The 13,163-nt window shown below is 38.9% G+C and overlaps 1 protein-coding gene across 39 annotated transcripts in view; it reads right to left on the bottom strand.

Annotated features, from left to right (window-relative positions):
- Nucleotides 1–13,163, bottom strand: part of PTPRD (protein tyrosine phosphatase receptor type D) — a 1,673,772-nt gene that overhangs the window by 610,242 nt on the left and 1,050,367 nt on the right. For all 39 annotated transcript variants that reach the window (XM_065549568.1, XM_065549595.1, XM_065549566.1 and 36 more), the window contains one exon: nt 2,900–2,942. The gene's annotated coding sequence lies outside the window, so the exon portion shown is untranslated. The remainder of the gene's footprint in view (nt 1–2,899; nt 2,943–13,163) is intronic.

Raw genomic sequence — 13,163 nt, 5'->3', positions numbered from 1 at the left:
TCCAGACTCCCTATGATTAGGTGATCCTGATTTATCTTTTTCCTTGGACACTTAAATCTAAATATAATATGAAATCTATCAAAGGCAGGCTGAAGTGAAGACATCCTCTTGTGGCGGAGGAAACCTCATCAACCAGAGAGAATTTTTTTCCCCTCATAACACGCTGTGCCAGGTGAAAGGAAAGAGGAAAAAAAGGATATAATATAACTGTCAGTGTTTATAACATCATTGACTTCCATGAAGATTCAATATTCTAAGTGATGTCATAGCTGCCTCAGGAGAATGAATACTTACATGCTGCATAAGATAGTGATTCATTACTATGATGGCACAGAAATGGAAATGCATTACTTACAGCATCAAGAGCTAAACTCAGACTCACTGGGATTTCAGTGATTCCATGTCAAAAGCAGTTCTAAGACTTTTGTTCATGGAGGACACCAGAAAATAATGACATCATAAACAGAACCGATATTTTTAGAATGTGTGCAGTTAGAGCATCCTCCTTACACAAGGAAAGAGAACTGGGTTGCTTTATGAATTAGTTTGTGTTTGGCTTTTTAAAAAAAATAAGTAATGGCTACTAGAAATATTAATACCCTTATAGGATGTACTGCTACCCTATCTGCTACTAAATTGTACTTTGAGAGTCCCTCACTGTAAGGCTTTTTGTGATTAGGCCGTCACGCAATCAGAGGTTGCTACTCTTTTGCCATCTCAATGTCCTTTGATCTCCATAATCAACTCCCTCCTATGTATAATGTGCACTTTACTATAATAAGTAAATTGCAGGCTCTCAAGAACAGCCACATGGAAGAAATGACTATACTTGGAGGAAATAGAGAGCCTTACAAAATAAACAGCAAGTTAGCTCATAGTCATGACTTTGGATTTCTGTTAACTTAAATGGAACAAGGGCTTCCTAATTTGCTCCATAATGTAATTTTTTTGGATTTTGTAAACAAAATGCATATTTGTAAATGTATTTACCCTTAAATCTTAAGCCAATGACCAGCTCTCTTAGGGTATGTCTACACTGCAATTAAAAACTCGCTGCTGGCCCATACCAAATAACTCATGCTAAGGGGTTCAGGATAAGGGGCTGTTTAATTGTGGTGTAGACATTTTGGCTTAGACTGGAGCCTGGATTCTAACACCCTGCGAGTTGGGAGGGTCCCAGAGCTCAGGTTGCAGCCTGAGCCCAAATGCCTACAATACAATTAAACAGCCCCTTAGCGTGAGCCCCGAGAGCCCAAGTCAGCTGGCCTGGTCCAGCCGCGGGTGTCTAATTGCAGTGTACACATACTCACAGTAATTCTCTCCAATGGAAAATCATGTTGCTCCACATTGTCATACACAGAATTTAATAAACTGGTTTTTACTAAAGGCTGCAAATACTTCATAAGCAACTACAACCTACTTTAAATATGCCAGTCCATTACTCCTAAAGACCATCTTCTAATATTTGCCTCTGTGGTTTCTATCTTGAAATGGGCAGATTTAACGGGGGGATGGAAATGTAAAATATTAGTTAGCTCTTGAACCCACCCCATCCCAAGTTTCCTGTTTTGTAAAATCAAGATGTGCATTACTTAGTGAAGCAAGAAGAAAACACATTCTCTGCAGATAAATCGTACTGACAAAATAACAATGCCAATGCATAAACACAGCAGCCTCCAGTATGGAAAAAAAAACATTGTTTAAAAGCTGTCAACACACAGGCTATTTTAAAAACTGATTTTAAAAACTGAGGACAATCCTGGCTGAAATGGGACTCCAAGCAATTATACCTAAATCTGGGACCAGTTTTGACTTTATAGTTTCCATTTATTGCAGCATTTAGGAAATATAAAATATAAAAACAAACTTTAAATAATATAATTCTAACAGAGAAATGGAAACAAACAACTGAGAGACTATCCTTCACTATATGCCTCACGTGTACATTTTGCAGCCTGATTGGCAAATGGTAAATCACTGTTCACATCCTAGGTAAATCCAGATAAGACAGGTATCATTAGGGTGACCAGACAGCAAGTGTGAAAAAATCGGGATGGGGTGGGGAGTAGTAAGTGCCTATGTAAGAAAAAGTCCCCAAAATCGGGACTGTCCCTATAAAATCGGGACATCTGGTCACCCTAGGTATCATGCATTGCTAATTAAAAGCTATCTATGTACACATGCAATAATTAATACTTCACTTCATTGATTTGAGTTGCTAGTTAGTTTTAACATGCTGCTGTAATCTGATATATTCTCATTAGGGACTCCAATTCCTATTCAAATCAATGGAAAGAGACAGGAAAGAGCCCAAGGTGTTTGATAATCAGATTTCTTCACAACTGAAATACAGAATTTTCTTTAAAAGAATTGAAGAATTCATGTAAACTTTCAAGTAGGTGTGACATGCAGAACACATGTTTACAAGAACCCATGAAGTGTTTTGCTGGTTTACTGAATCTGACACCAAACAGAAAAGCTATAAAGGCTCAAACGCAACCTTTTGTTTGTTTATTTACTTATTCTACTGACTAACTACATTTCCATTTAATTTGCAGCATACCTAACAAACCCACCTTGTTTAAGGGATTAAGACTCTTTTCCTTTATTCCAAAAAGACTGCAAAATCTAAACTGTGATCTCACCCCTGACCCCTCAGGACTCCTTTGGACAAGATTTCACTGCAAAAGCCACCACTCCAAATACCGTGCTCTATTTCCCACCTACAGGAACCTTTAAAATAATACTCTTTCCAACCACTGCTAGAGGCAGCCAAGTACAAGAGAAATTTTAGATTTACACCAAGAAATCCATGCCAAAAATCAGCAATAGTCCCCTTAAGAAAAAAGTTGAACTGTAACCATAAACACTTAGAAATACTGCATATGTAAAATCTTACTTTGGTTTCTTCAGAATCTGCTGATGTCCACCAGACTTCTCACCTAAGGAAAAAAGACAGAATGGTCAAGTTTTGGGAAATGCCTAATATATTTTCCATTAGGGAGTTTCAAAAAGAAGGTCAAGAAAAAGCAACAATGCATTTTTATATTTTACCTTGAATCTCATCTGCCTGGGACATGCAGTACATGTTAGTCATTCAGTATCTAACAGCAAAGGATACTGACTGATGTTTTTACAGTGTGCTTAGAAGAAAAGATATTTTCATTCATTTATATAAAGCAGACAACTATTTGGGTTACCAATAAAACGAAGTCTGACATATAAAAGAGAAAACAAAATCCTCTGTAATTAATTACCATAGAGAGAAGACCTTCCACACGTTAGTCTATAAAGAGAGACATGATACCTGCCTTATATGCATGATATTACATACTTCAGGCTAGCACATAAGGATAATCTGTGTGTACTCTTTGGACTCAATTAACACCATTTTTTATGATCTTTTGGGAAATACAGGTATGACTATCTACATAGCCCAGAGCTTCAAGGACCTGATCCAGGGCCCAGTGAAGTTAATACAAAGTCTCTTATTGACTCCAATGGGCTTTGGATCAGGCTCTAAGAGAAGGATTAATATTAAAAAGGTGAATTTCGTTCCCACTGACCAAATTTATTCATTTCCAAAGTATACTACAGATGGCAGACTCTACATTCACAGGCAAAGTTTCTTCAATTTAAATTCCTCTTTTGTGAACAGCAGCTACAATCTTTAAAATTGGTCTCCTTTAAAAAAAAATTACAAGAAAAAGAAATACAAAATCATTGACCTAAACTTTTCAGCAGAGGAATGGACATGAGAAGCACTTTTATTATACTAATTATAGTGCAACAACTGGAGCTGGCTGGAAATTTTTCAATGAATACATTTTACTGATAGAAAAAAATTCTTGTGCTCAAATTTTTGCCAAAAATATTGACATTTTCCCAGCCAGCCTTAAAATGTCCCTAGAGAGAGAGAGGTAAGTTGTGATTGTTAGTGGTACACCTGGAAATTTACACAGTTCTGAATCACCTTTGCTTAATCAAATCCTTTCTTTTTCCCCCTGCAAATTTTGTAAGGTACAAATACACATTGAAGTGTCACCAGTAAATAATATTTGGAAAGTACCGTGAATGTTAACTAAACACATTGGGAAGGCTGTCTAAAACTGATGCAGTGAGGTGTAACTTGTAACACTGCTAGGACTGAGTTCAAGGTAGGGCAGGCAGTACTTTATAATAGCACCTCCTTCCTTCCAAGTCCCTGCCAACAGGAGCAGATTTAACTCCAGTAATGCAAACCCCAAGCATTCAAATATGAGGCAGGCTTCCAAAAGTCTTGAAGTTGGCTTTAAAATAGTGAGTTTTTTTTTTAATAATGGATTTTAGGCTCTCCCCTTCCCCCTTCCCTCCTCTTCCTCCCCCCCGCACATACACTCCTGTTCCCCTGAAACCATTTCTGGTTTCTGAGCCTTTAGGGTGCCCTTGGGTCAAGTTCTCAAGTTTTTTTTCAGAAACCATGAGGGTTAGTAAGATGTGGGGTGGTTTTTTTTAAACAAAAGCTGAGATTGTCATGTAATGACTAGACTTCAGGAACTGGGGCTTTAAGACAAACACCAAATATCATGAGACTCTCAATAAAATTGTAAGAGTTGACAACAGTGTAACTCCTGTCAAGGGCTCCACAAAAACTCCAGGGGAAGAAATTACTGCAAAGAGAAGCAGGACATTCCCTGGCAAAATCCCCTTCTTGGATCAGGCTGCCCCACCCATCACCCAAAGCAAGGGAGGCTATGGCTAGTTTGTACATTATATTCTCCTCTCCAGTGCATTTTCTGCTACTGGAGCCCTGCCTAGAGCTTGGAAACATCTGGTATGCCCTAATAGCACCACTCTGAGCCTGCTACCAGTTTATGTTGCCTCTTTTGTGACCCCATCAGCAGCACTGGCCAATCAAGGGAAAGAGCAGCAGCAGGAAGCATCACTGCCACAGGCCGTCATTTCTCATTCAGGAAGAGGGCCGGCAGGAGCAGGAGGAGAAACGGGAGGGGGATGCTCAGGAGGTCCAAGGAGCTGTTTCTGCAGCAGCAGCAGAGTGCAAGGGGCCTGCTTAAAGAGATCAGGAACACCACTCCACCCCAGGAAGCCGGGTTCATAAGAACATAAGAATGGCCGTACTGGGTCAGACCAAAGGTCCATCTAGCCCAATATCCTGTCTACCGACAGTGGCCAATGCCAGGTGCCCCAGAGGGAGTGAACCCAACAGGCAACGATCAAGTGATCTCTCTCCTGCCATCCATCTCCACCCTCTGACAAACAGAGGCTAGCCATCCTGGCTAATATCCATTAATGGACTTAACCTCCATGAATTTATCCAGTTCTTTTTTAATCGCTATTATAGTCCTAGCCTTCACAACCTCCTCAGGCAAGGAGTTCCACAAGTTGTGTGAAGAAGAACTTCCTTTTATTTGTTTTAAATAAAACTGCCCATTAATTTCATTTGGTGGCCCCTAGTTCTTGTATTATGGGAAAAAGTAAATAACTTTTCCTTATTTACTTTCTCTACATCACTCATGATTTTATGTACCTCTATCATATTCCCCCTTAGTCTCCTCTTTTCCAACCTGAAAAGTCCTAGCCTCTTTAATCCCTCCTCATACGGGACCAGTTCCAAACCCCTAATCATTTTAGTTGCCCTTCTCTGAACCTTTTCTAATGCCAGTATATCTTTTTTGAGATGAAGAGACCACATCTGTACGCAGTATTCAAGATGTGGGCGTACCATGGATTTATATAAAGGCAATAAGATACTCTCCATCTTATTTTCTATCCCCTTTTTAATGATTCCTAACATCCTGTTTGCTTTTTTGATCACCACTGCACACTGCGTGGACGTCTTCAGAGAACTATCCATGATGACTCCAATGTCTTTTTCCTGATTCGTTGTAGCTAAATTAGCCCCCATCATATTTTATGTATAGTTGGGGTTATTTCTTCCAATATGCATTACTTTACATTTATCCACATTAAATTTCATTTGCCATTCTGTTGCCCAATCACTTAATTTTGGGAGATCTTTTTGAAGTTCTTCACAGTCTGCTTTGGTCTTAACTATCTTGAGCAGTTTAATCTCATCTGCAGACTTTGCCACCTCACTTTTTACCCCTTTCTCCAGATCATTTATGAAAAAGTTGAATAGGTAGCAGTCATCCAGGATGAGAAGCAGCCCAGGAAGAGGAGAGTGCACCCCAGCATTGAGTGCATTAAAAGATGTACATTTTGCTTGAAAAGAGACCACTTAAAAAGTGCTTGTTTTAGGGGAAATTTTTGCAAGAAAGGTTTGAGCTGTGAATTCATATAAAGATGAAGAGGCAAAGAATTAAGCACCATTTCTGAGAAGTTTTGCATATTATCTGTTCAGCATATGCTAACGTGGCTTTTGATTTCACTACGGTTTCCCCTCATTCCCCAGCTGCTTCCAGCTGTGCTACTGTAATAAGTAATAAATAATAATAATTTCTATTTAAACACAAAACAATTGGGAGCTTGTGAACATATTACTGCTCTAGCTGTTCCTTTCAACACTATTTCTCCACACCTGCCTTACTAGTAATTCTTCAGGGAAAAAGCTAAGGGTCTGATCCTGAAAGGCCTTACATGCCTGAGTAATTTTACTCACGTAAATAGTCCCACTGAAGTCCTGTTCACAGGATCAGAGCCATGAATTAGTGTTTTCCGGTAAGCATGCTAGTGGTAGGGGAACTCAGCGTATGTGAGCTGCAGCCTAATTTGGGGTAGGTATTTCCACAACAACCAAAAAAGGGATTACATTGCCAGCTATATTTTTAGAAAAAATAAATTAAAGATGAAAAGAAGCTGCTGTTGCTCAAATAAAATATTTAATGGGCTGGCTGTGGATACAATATTTATTATACTCAGAAGCTAAATGTTTATCATTATAGATCAAGAATGGTCTTTCTTTAGATAAAATGGGTAAAAAAATTTGCACTGCTTCCTGCACAGCTGTTTCTTCTATAGTGCCTGCCACTGTAGTATCTAATTATCTAAATTCTGCTGCCCTTGGGGACCTCTGCAGCTCAATGAGAATGAGTCAAGATTTGCCCCTTTAATGCATATTTTGGCTTATGTTCCTCCAATAAAAGTAACATGATCTAATTTGTTTTCTGGATAGTCTCAAGTATTTCTCTCCCCTTCATGTATATATGTGCTCCTCTCTACTCACAACCACCCACCATTCTAAAAATCCTGGAGTCATTGTACTTATTTTACGCTGTAGTCATGTCCGCTTCAGCTCCACCCAGTCCTCTCTCTTTAATGCTCCCACACCGTCTCCTTCTCCCCACTCAATCCTGCAGCTCCCCTTTTTTGGAACAGCTTCCCTCTTCCTTAGCACCAAGTGACCTGCCTCCTCTGAACATACACTTCTTTCATGCAGCCTTTCAGTGCTGACCTCATCCCTGAGACACTCTGCTCCCATATTTTCATTTGATGTTTCTTGCTTGTATTATAGTCATGTTTGTTATGGTTCAATCATACAATTTACTCAGGCAAAAATTCCTATTAAAAGACAAAGGGCCAAATTCAGCCCTGGCCACAACCGGCTGCAGCTCCATGAACTTCAATAGAATTTCACCTGCTTAATGTAGATCTGAATTGGGCTCACGGATTTTCAGGGGGCAATTTTGACCAAGTCAGAATGAAGGACTGCAGAATTGGGCCCTTAGATTTCAAAACAGCTGGGTCAGAGAACTTATTTTTTTCCATTTCTGCTAAGCATATTGTTCACTTAAGGTGAAATTCACCCTATGCCAAGGGCCAACACGAGGCCTATGCACCACTTACTTCCCACTCAACACTTCAGTCCTGGAAATATTTATGAACATTCTTAACATCAGGCACATCATCAGGCTGACCTCAATGGGGTTCCTTCCTTACATATGTAAAGTTAAGCACAGGCATGAGTGTTTGGAAGATTCTTGCTGAAGTCCTCAGGATAGGCTTTGTGATGGCTCTCTCTGCTGGGGTGAATTTTACCCTTACAATGCACTATGAAGGATTAAGAATAATAATACCCTCTTCAGGAAAAAGTAACTAAAACTGATTTTAGTGTAGCTGAGGTTTGATCAGTGACATGTAAATCCTTAAATCACCCCCTTTATATTGCTTTCCATCTCTCACTGTATCACATTACAACACTTAGTTTGTGGGTTTGTTTCACTGCAGCTAAGTACTTAACTGGGGAGCGTGACAAGACTGTTCCATTTAATCTATGCTCCCTATTTCACTTAATTTCTCCCAAACGTATTACTTTCCATGTTTTCATAGCAGATTGTATTTCCATTTCTTGGTCCAGTCTCCTAAGAGATCTGTATCCCTCTGGATCTAGTTATAGTGTTAGCCATTCTTTGTCTTCCAATGTAATGATCCTCATCCAGATCTGTACCTAATCAAGAGAGATCCCCAGAACCATCTACTGCCTGCCCCCTTCCAGATAGAGGGAAAACAAAAAACAAAACAAAAAAAACCCACAACAAAAAACACGTACCGATTTTTAATCCTCTTCTCTAAACAAAAGGTTATTATGATGATATTACACCTTAACCCTTCATCTTTCTTATGGAAACTCATCAGGGGTTTTTTGAAATCTAAACCTGTAAGATCCAATGTCGTTCCCTCCTTCTGTGATGGAACCTGTTAAATTTAATGGATGACTCCCATTAAATTCAAGTGGGCTTTGGATTGGGCCCTTAATGAACAAAATAGTTAATTAAGCAAGAGTTCACTATCACAGATCTATGGTGGAAGTCGCCATCCAAATCATATATTTCCTTTTGTTCCCTTATTAAAGCCTAAAAACTATACCCAGTTGTTTTCCCTAAAGTGATAAGTAATGTTTCACCTAATATTGTTTCAAATATTTTTCCCCAAAAGAAACAAATAGACTACATTTTTAATATCATGTCTCAATTATTTTCTGCATAATAATACTACAGTATGTTTGCCATTTCCTGTCCTTAGGAATCTGCCCATTCCTCAAAAACCAATGTAGCAGTGATCTAGAACATCACTAATTTCCTTCAATATATCCCTGTTTAACTTACTTTCTCCCTCTTTCTCTTGATACTAGAATTTGCTCTAATCCTGCATTGTTGTCCAGTGGGAGGAGGGGATTGTGAAATTCCCTGTCCCTTGAGTGCCGTTGCACAAGGGCTAAGCTAAAATTGCAGTCTGTATACTCAGAAACTAAGTTGCATACAATGATAGAATACAGAGAATGCGGAAGGAGGTTGTTTATAGTCACAGGAGCTGGCCAGCAGGCTTTGAAATATATAATTTTTTCAGGAAACCCTGAGGGCTGATTTCAAAGTATATTTGCTGGCTCTCCTGATTATCCAAAATTTTTAGATGTCACCTGGACATTTTGATAATTGTCATTCTAGCATAGGAGATGTGTGTGTGTATACACACACACACACACACACACACACACACAGAGGGAGATGTGCTATATTTTTACATATGAAATCACACTTTGGGATGAGATACATAATTTATTTTTCTAATTTAGGGTTTGAGCCGCCTTCTGTTATTGTGAACAGCAAAACTCACATTATCTTAATGGGAATAGAATAAGACCCACAGGATGCAGAAATATGAGAGGCTGAAGTACACCAATAGTAATAAAAATAAGTCATGTATCTCACCCTAGGTTGTGATATATGTTCTTATTCAAACAATCATGCCACTTTTAATTAAAAAAGAATTTAGAAGATTTTAGTGCTGCTGCTTATTGTTTCTATGAGACTATATCATAATCAAGAGGACCTTATTTTTAATAAACTGAAAATGAGTCTAGTCAAGTGGAAATGACTGTGTGGGAAATGGAGACATTTCAAAGCGCACCCATGATAGCAATAAGCAATGTCCTTTGTGTCTGGGTGGTGATGCAGAAAGGATATGTATAAATGACAGCAGATACAGAAAAGAATGTGTACCCCATTTTTATTTGTATATGCAATATAAAAATGATCATTTTATATAGTATTTCAAAAAAAGACAAACATTAAGAGGGAGGGAGAGTATGTTCGCGTGTGTGTAGTGGAATAAGTCCAAGTCACAAAGTCTGGACTGGGATATGAACTTTTCCTAAATTTTGTCATTTTCAGATACTCTATTTTGTTTCAGGTCCATCTTCAGTAGAGCTGGGTGAATTTTTCTGGGAGAATAGTCTATTCAGAAAATAACGCAGTTTGGTCAACTCTAAACTATTCACCAATTTGACATGAATAATTTTGACCATTCACAAAATGTCCAGAGGAGGTGGTGATGGTGGTGCTGCCTCCCCTGCTTATAACTTTTAAGCCGGTCATTAGGGCACTCAGTTGGGATGTGACAAATCTAATTTTGAATGACCACTCTGGAACAGACCCAAAAGGGACTTTTTTGATTCCCAGAAAATTCCCCAATCTTTCGGATTTGGGGTTCTACCCAAACTCCTAACTGCTTCTGAATCAAAAGATCAGTCATTTGCCCAGCTCTAACCTGTAGTGCACAGTCTCTCTCTCTGATGTGCATGTACACACACACACATACACACACACGCATACACACACACCGGTTTCCCGGCTAAAAGAACATTAAGGGTTGCATGGAGTGAATTAAGCACTAACAACTGAAGACATGCTAAAGTTAAAGTTCAACACATAACCTTAACCACGTCCCTTTGTGCATACACATTAGCAGTGTTAAGGAAACAGATGATGACCAAGAAACAAAACAAAATCAAATATGAAACTGACGAGGCAGGTGTTAAATGTCACTGCTCAAGGAATTCTGTGTTTGCTCTTTTCATCCCCTGTCGTATAATTCATGTGTATGTTATCTCTTTAGAGATCTTGTTTGTATATTTATCTGTAAAGCACCTCTCTCTCATGCACACTTTCATACAAGACTCTTTATAAGAGTATTTTTAATAGTTTTTAATTGAGATTTCTGAGGGATTTTTTAAATAGAAAAAATAAATTCCACAATCTGGAGCTGTTTGACTAGATTCCAGTGGAACACCAAGTTGTACCAGGTGATGACAGGGTGTGGAAAGGGCTCCAGTGTAGCCCTGACACACACAGTACCCACTTCATCTACATGAATGCTGCTGTAATTTGTGTTGGCTGCCCACAACCCCAAAGGGCTGCTCTGTCAGCTTGCATCATGGAAGCATAGGGACTCCCTGGCTGTTCTTCCTTAACCTTGGCTACAACTCCTGCCACAGAAGGCAGAAGGAGTAGGGGTGAGGAGCTGAGGGTGGCAAAGGAACAGCTACAGAGGCTTTTCACTCCAAGAAATCCTACACAAAGGGATTCCTCCTGTGCCTGATTAAATGGATCACTGTGCAACGTTGCCCCTCACAGGATCTGGCCGTAAAAGAGTAATATGCAAATAAAATGAAGTAAATTCTGAATGCTAAATTGTGCCTTTCTCTCAGTGAAATCAATGGGGGTTATATTTATATATGTATTTGAGGAAAGAATCTAATTCAAGTTGTCTTAACTAGCTCACATGTAAAAGAGACAAGCTTTTGAACTTTGCAGAGCTCTTCTTCATGTTACTCTGTCTCTCTCACCAACAGAAGTTTGTACAATATTAGTTATATTACACAATCTAGAGCTGATATTATTTCACCCACCTTGTCCCTCCCATAACATGGGACCAACACAGCCACAGCAACACCAAAAATAACAATGTGCATAAGAGACACTGCTGCCCTAAAATATAGGATCTGACATTCTAACTTTTAAAACTCTCTCCCAAGTCATGATATTCTCCCATTTATTTAAATTACTACTATGGAGTACTGAGCTCTACTGTTTGTCTTAAACTACAGCATAGAAAAAAGATGTATTGTGTTAAACATAACAAGGGAATCCTCCTAGTTGTTCACGAGAGGTAATTCTGAGCTGGAAAATACGACAAAACTAGTATTGAGAGTTGCTAGGGAATGAAATGAGACAGTTGCTAAGGCAAAACACTATCTGAAAATGCCTGACACATTCTCTGCAAAGGTTTTTATAGTTTGATCTTCCATTTTTGGCTTTGTGTTACCAGAAACTAAAAATTACATCAGCGGTGGGTATGCATACATACTGTTGCTAAGGATTGATGCAGTTGCCAGGTGAAAATGGCCTCCATTAACCTGCCACAAATATCTAAATATGTTGATAGCAGTGGGCTGTTAAGGAGATAGTCTTGGAAAATTGGGAGATCTGTTATTTCTCAACTGCCATCTAACAGTAAAGCAACTGGAGTATTTGTTGCTCATTCATTTTGTGCACACAAAGTAGTTTTAGTGTTTTGTCTAGCCTACAACCCAACAAAGTACAAATAAAGTGAGTGTCTTACATGATGATGATACTATTAAATACATTTTGTGCTCTACAGAAAGTGAATCTTAACTAGGCATTCAGCAGGACCTATCAGATCATTATGACCTGGACTGCTAGCTGTTCATGTGGTTCTAACTAACACAGGTAGAAGATTGTTGTCCCTTTACATCTGATAACTGACTCTTTCAGTCTGTTTTTCCTTCCTTTAATACTATCTCTGACACACATTACCTTATTACTTTACATCCTCCCTATGCCAATGTTAGCACACAGGAACAAAACTAGTCTCTTCCGTCCCACTCTCTGACATTTGGAGCTGCTTCCATCTGTTCTGAGATAGACTATTCTGCCCTCTTTGCTAAAAGTTCTTCTTAAGGTTTCTCTGCGGTGTTCTTGTTGCTTCACACCAGTTGGTTTCCACTTGACGGCTTCATGTGTGAGAATTTGTGTATTGACATCCAGGATACATGCTGCAAACATGTCCAGTGCTTCAGTCTGAGTCTCTGGAAATGAAGCGTTGTTGGCAATTTTCCAATCTCTTTGTTGGTGATGAAGTCTTTCTAACCAATGCCCAGAATCTTTCATCAGCTCTTATTTTTGAGGGCATCTAACATTTTGGTAGCTCTCCAGACATATGCTAGCACAGAGATTACAGTTTAATTGAAAATTCTCAACTTTATTTTTTTGCTGTATATCTTTGATTGCTGAATTTATTAAATGCTATATGCGCCTTTCTATCTTTGATGTCACTTTCTTCTTGAGGTCTCTGTTGGCCAAGAGGTGCTGCCCAGGTAAGAGAACTGTTCTACTTTCTTGATATTG

This window comes from Chrysemys picta, chromosome 6 (genome assembly GCF_011386835.1).
Source record: "Chrysemys picta bellii isolate R12L10 chromosome 6, ASM1138683v2, whole genome shotgun sequence".
In the NCBI taxonomy this organism is placed as follows: Eukaryota; Metazoa; Chordata; order Testudines; family Emydidae; genus Chrysemys; species Chrysemys picta.
Note: the sequence above shows the minus strand (reverse complement) of the source record. Positions and strands in the feature narration are given on the sequence as shown.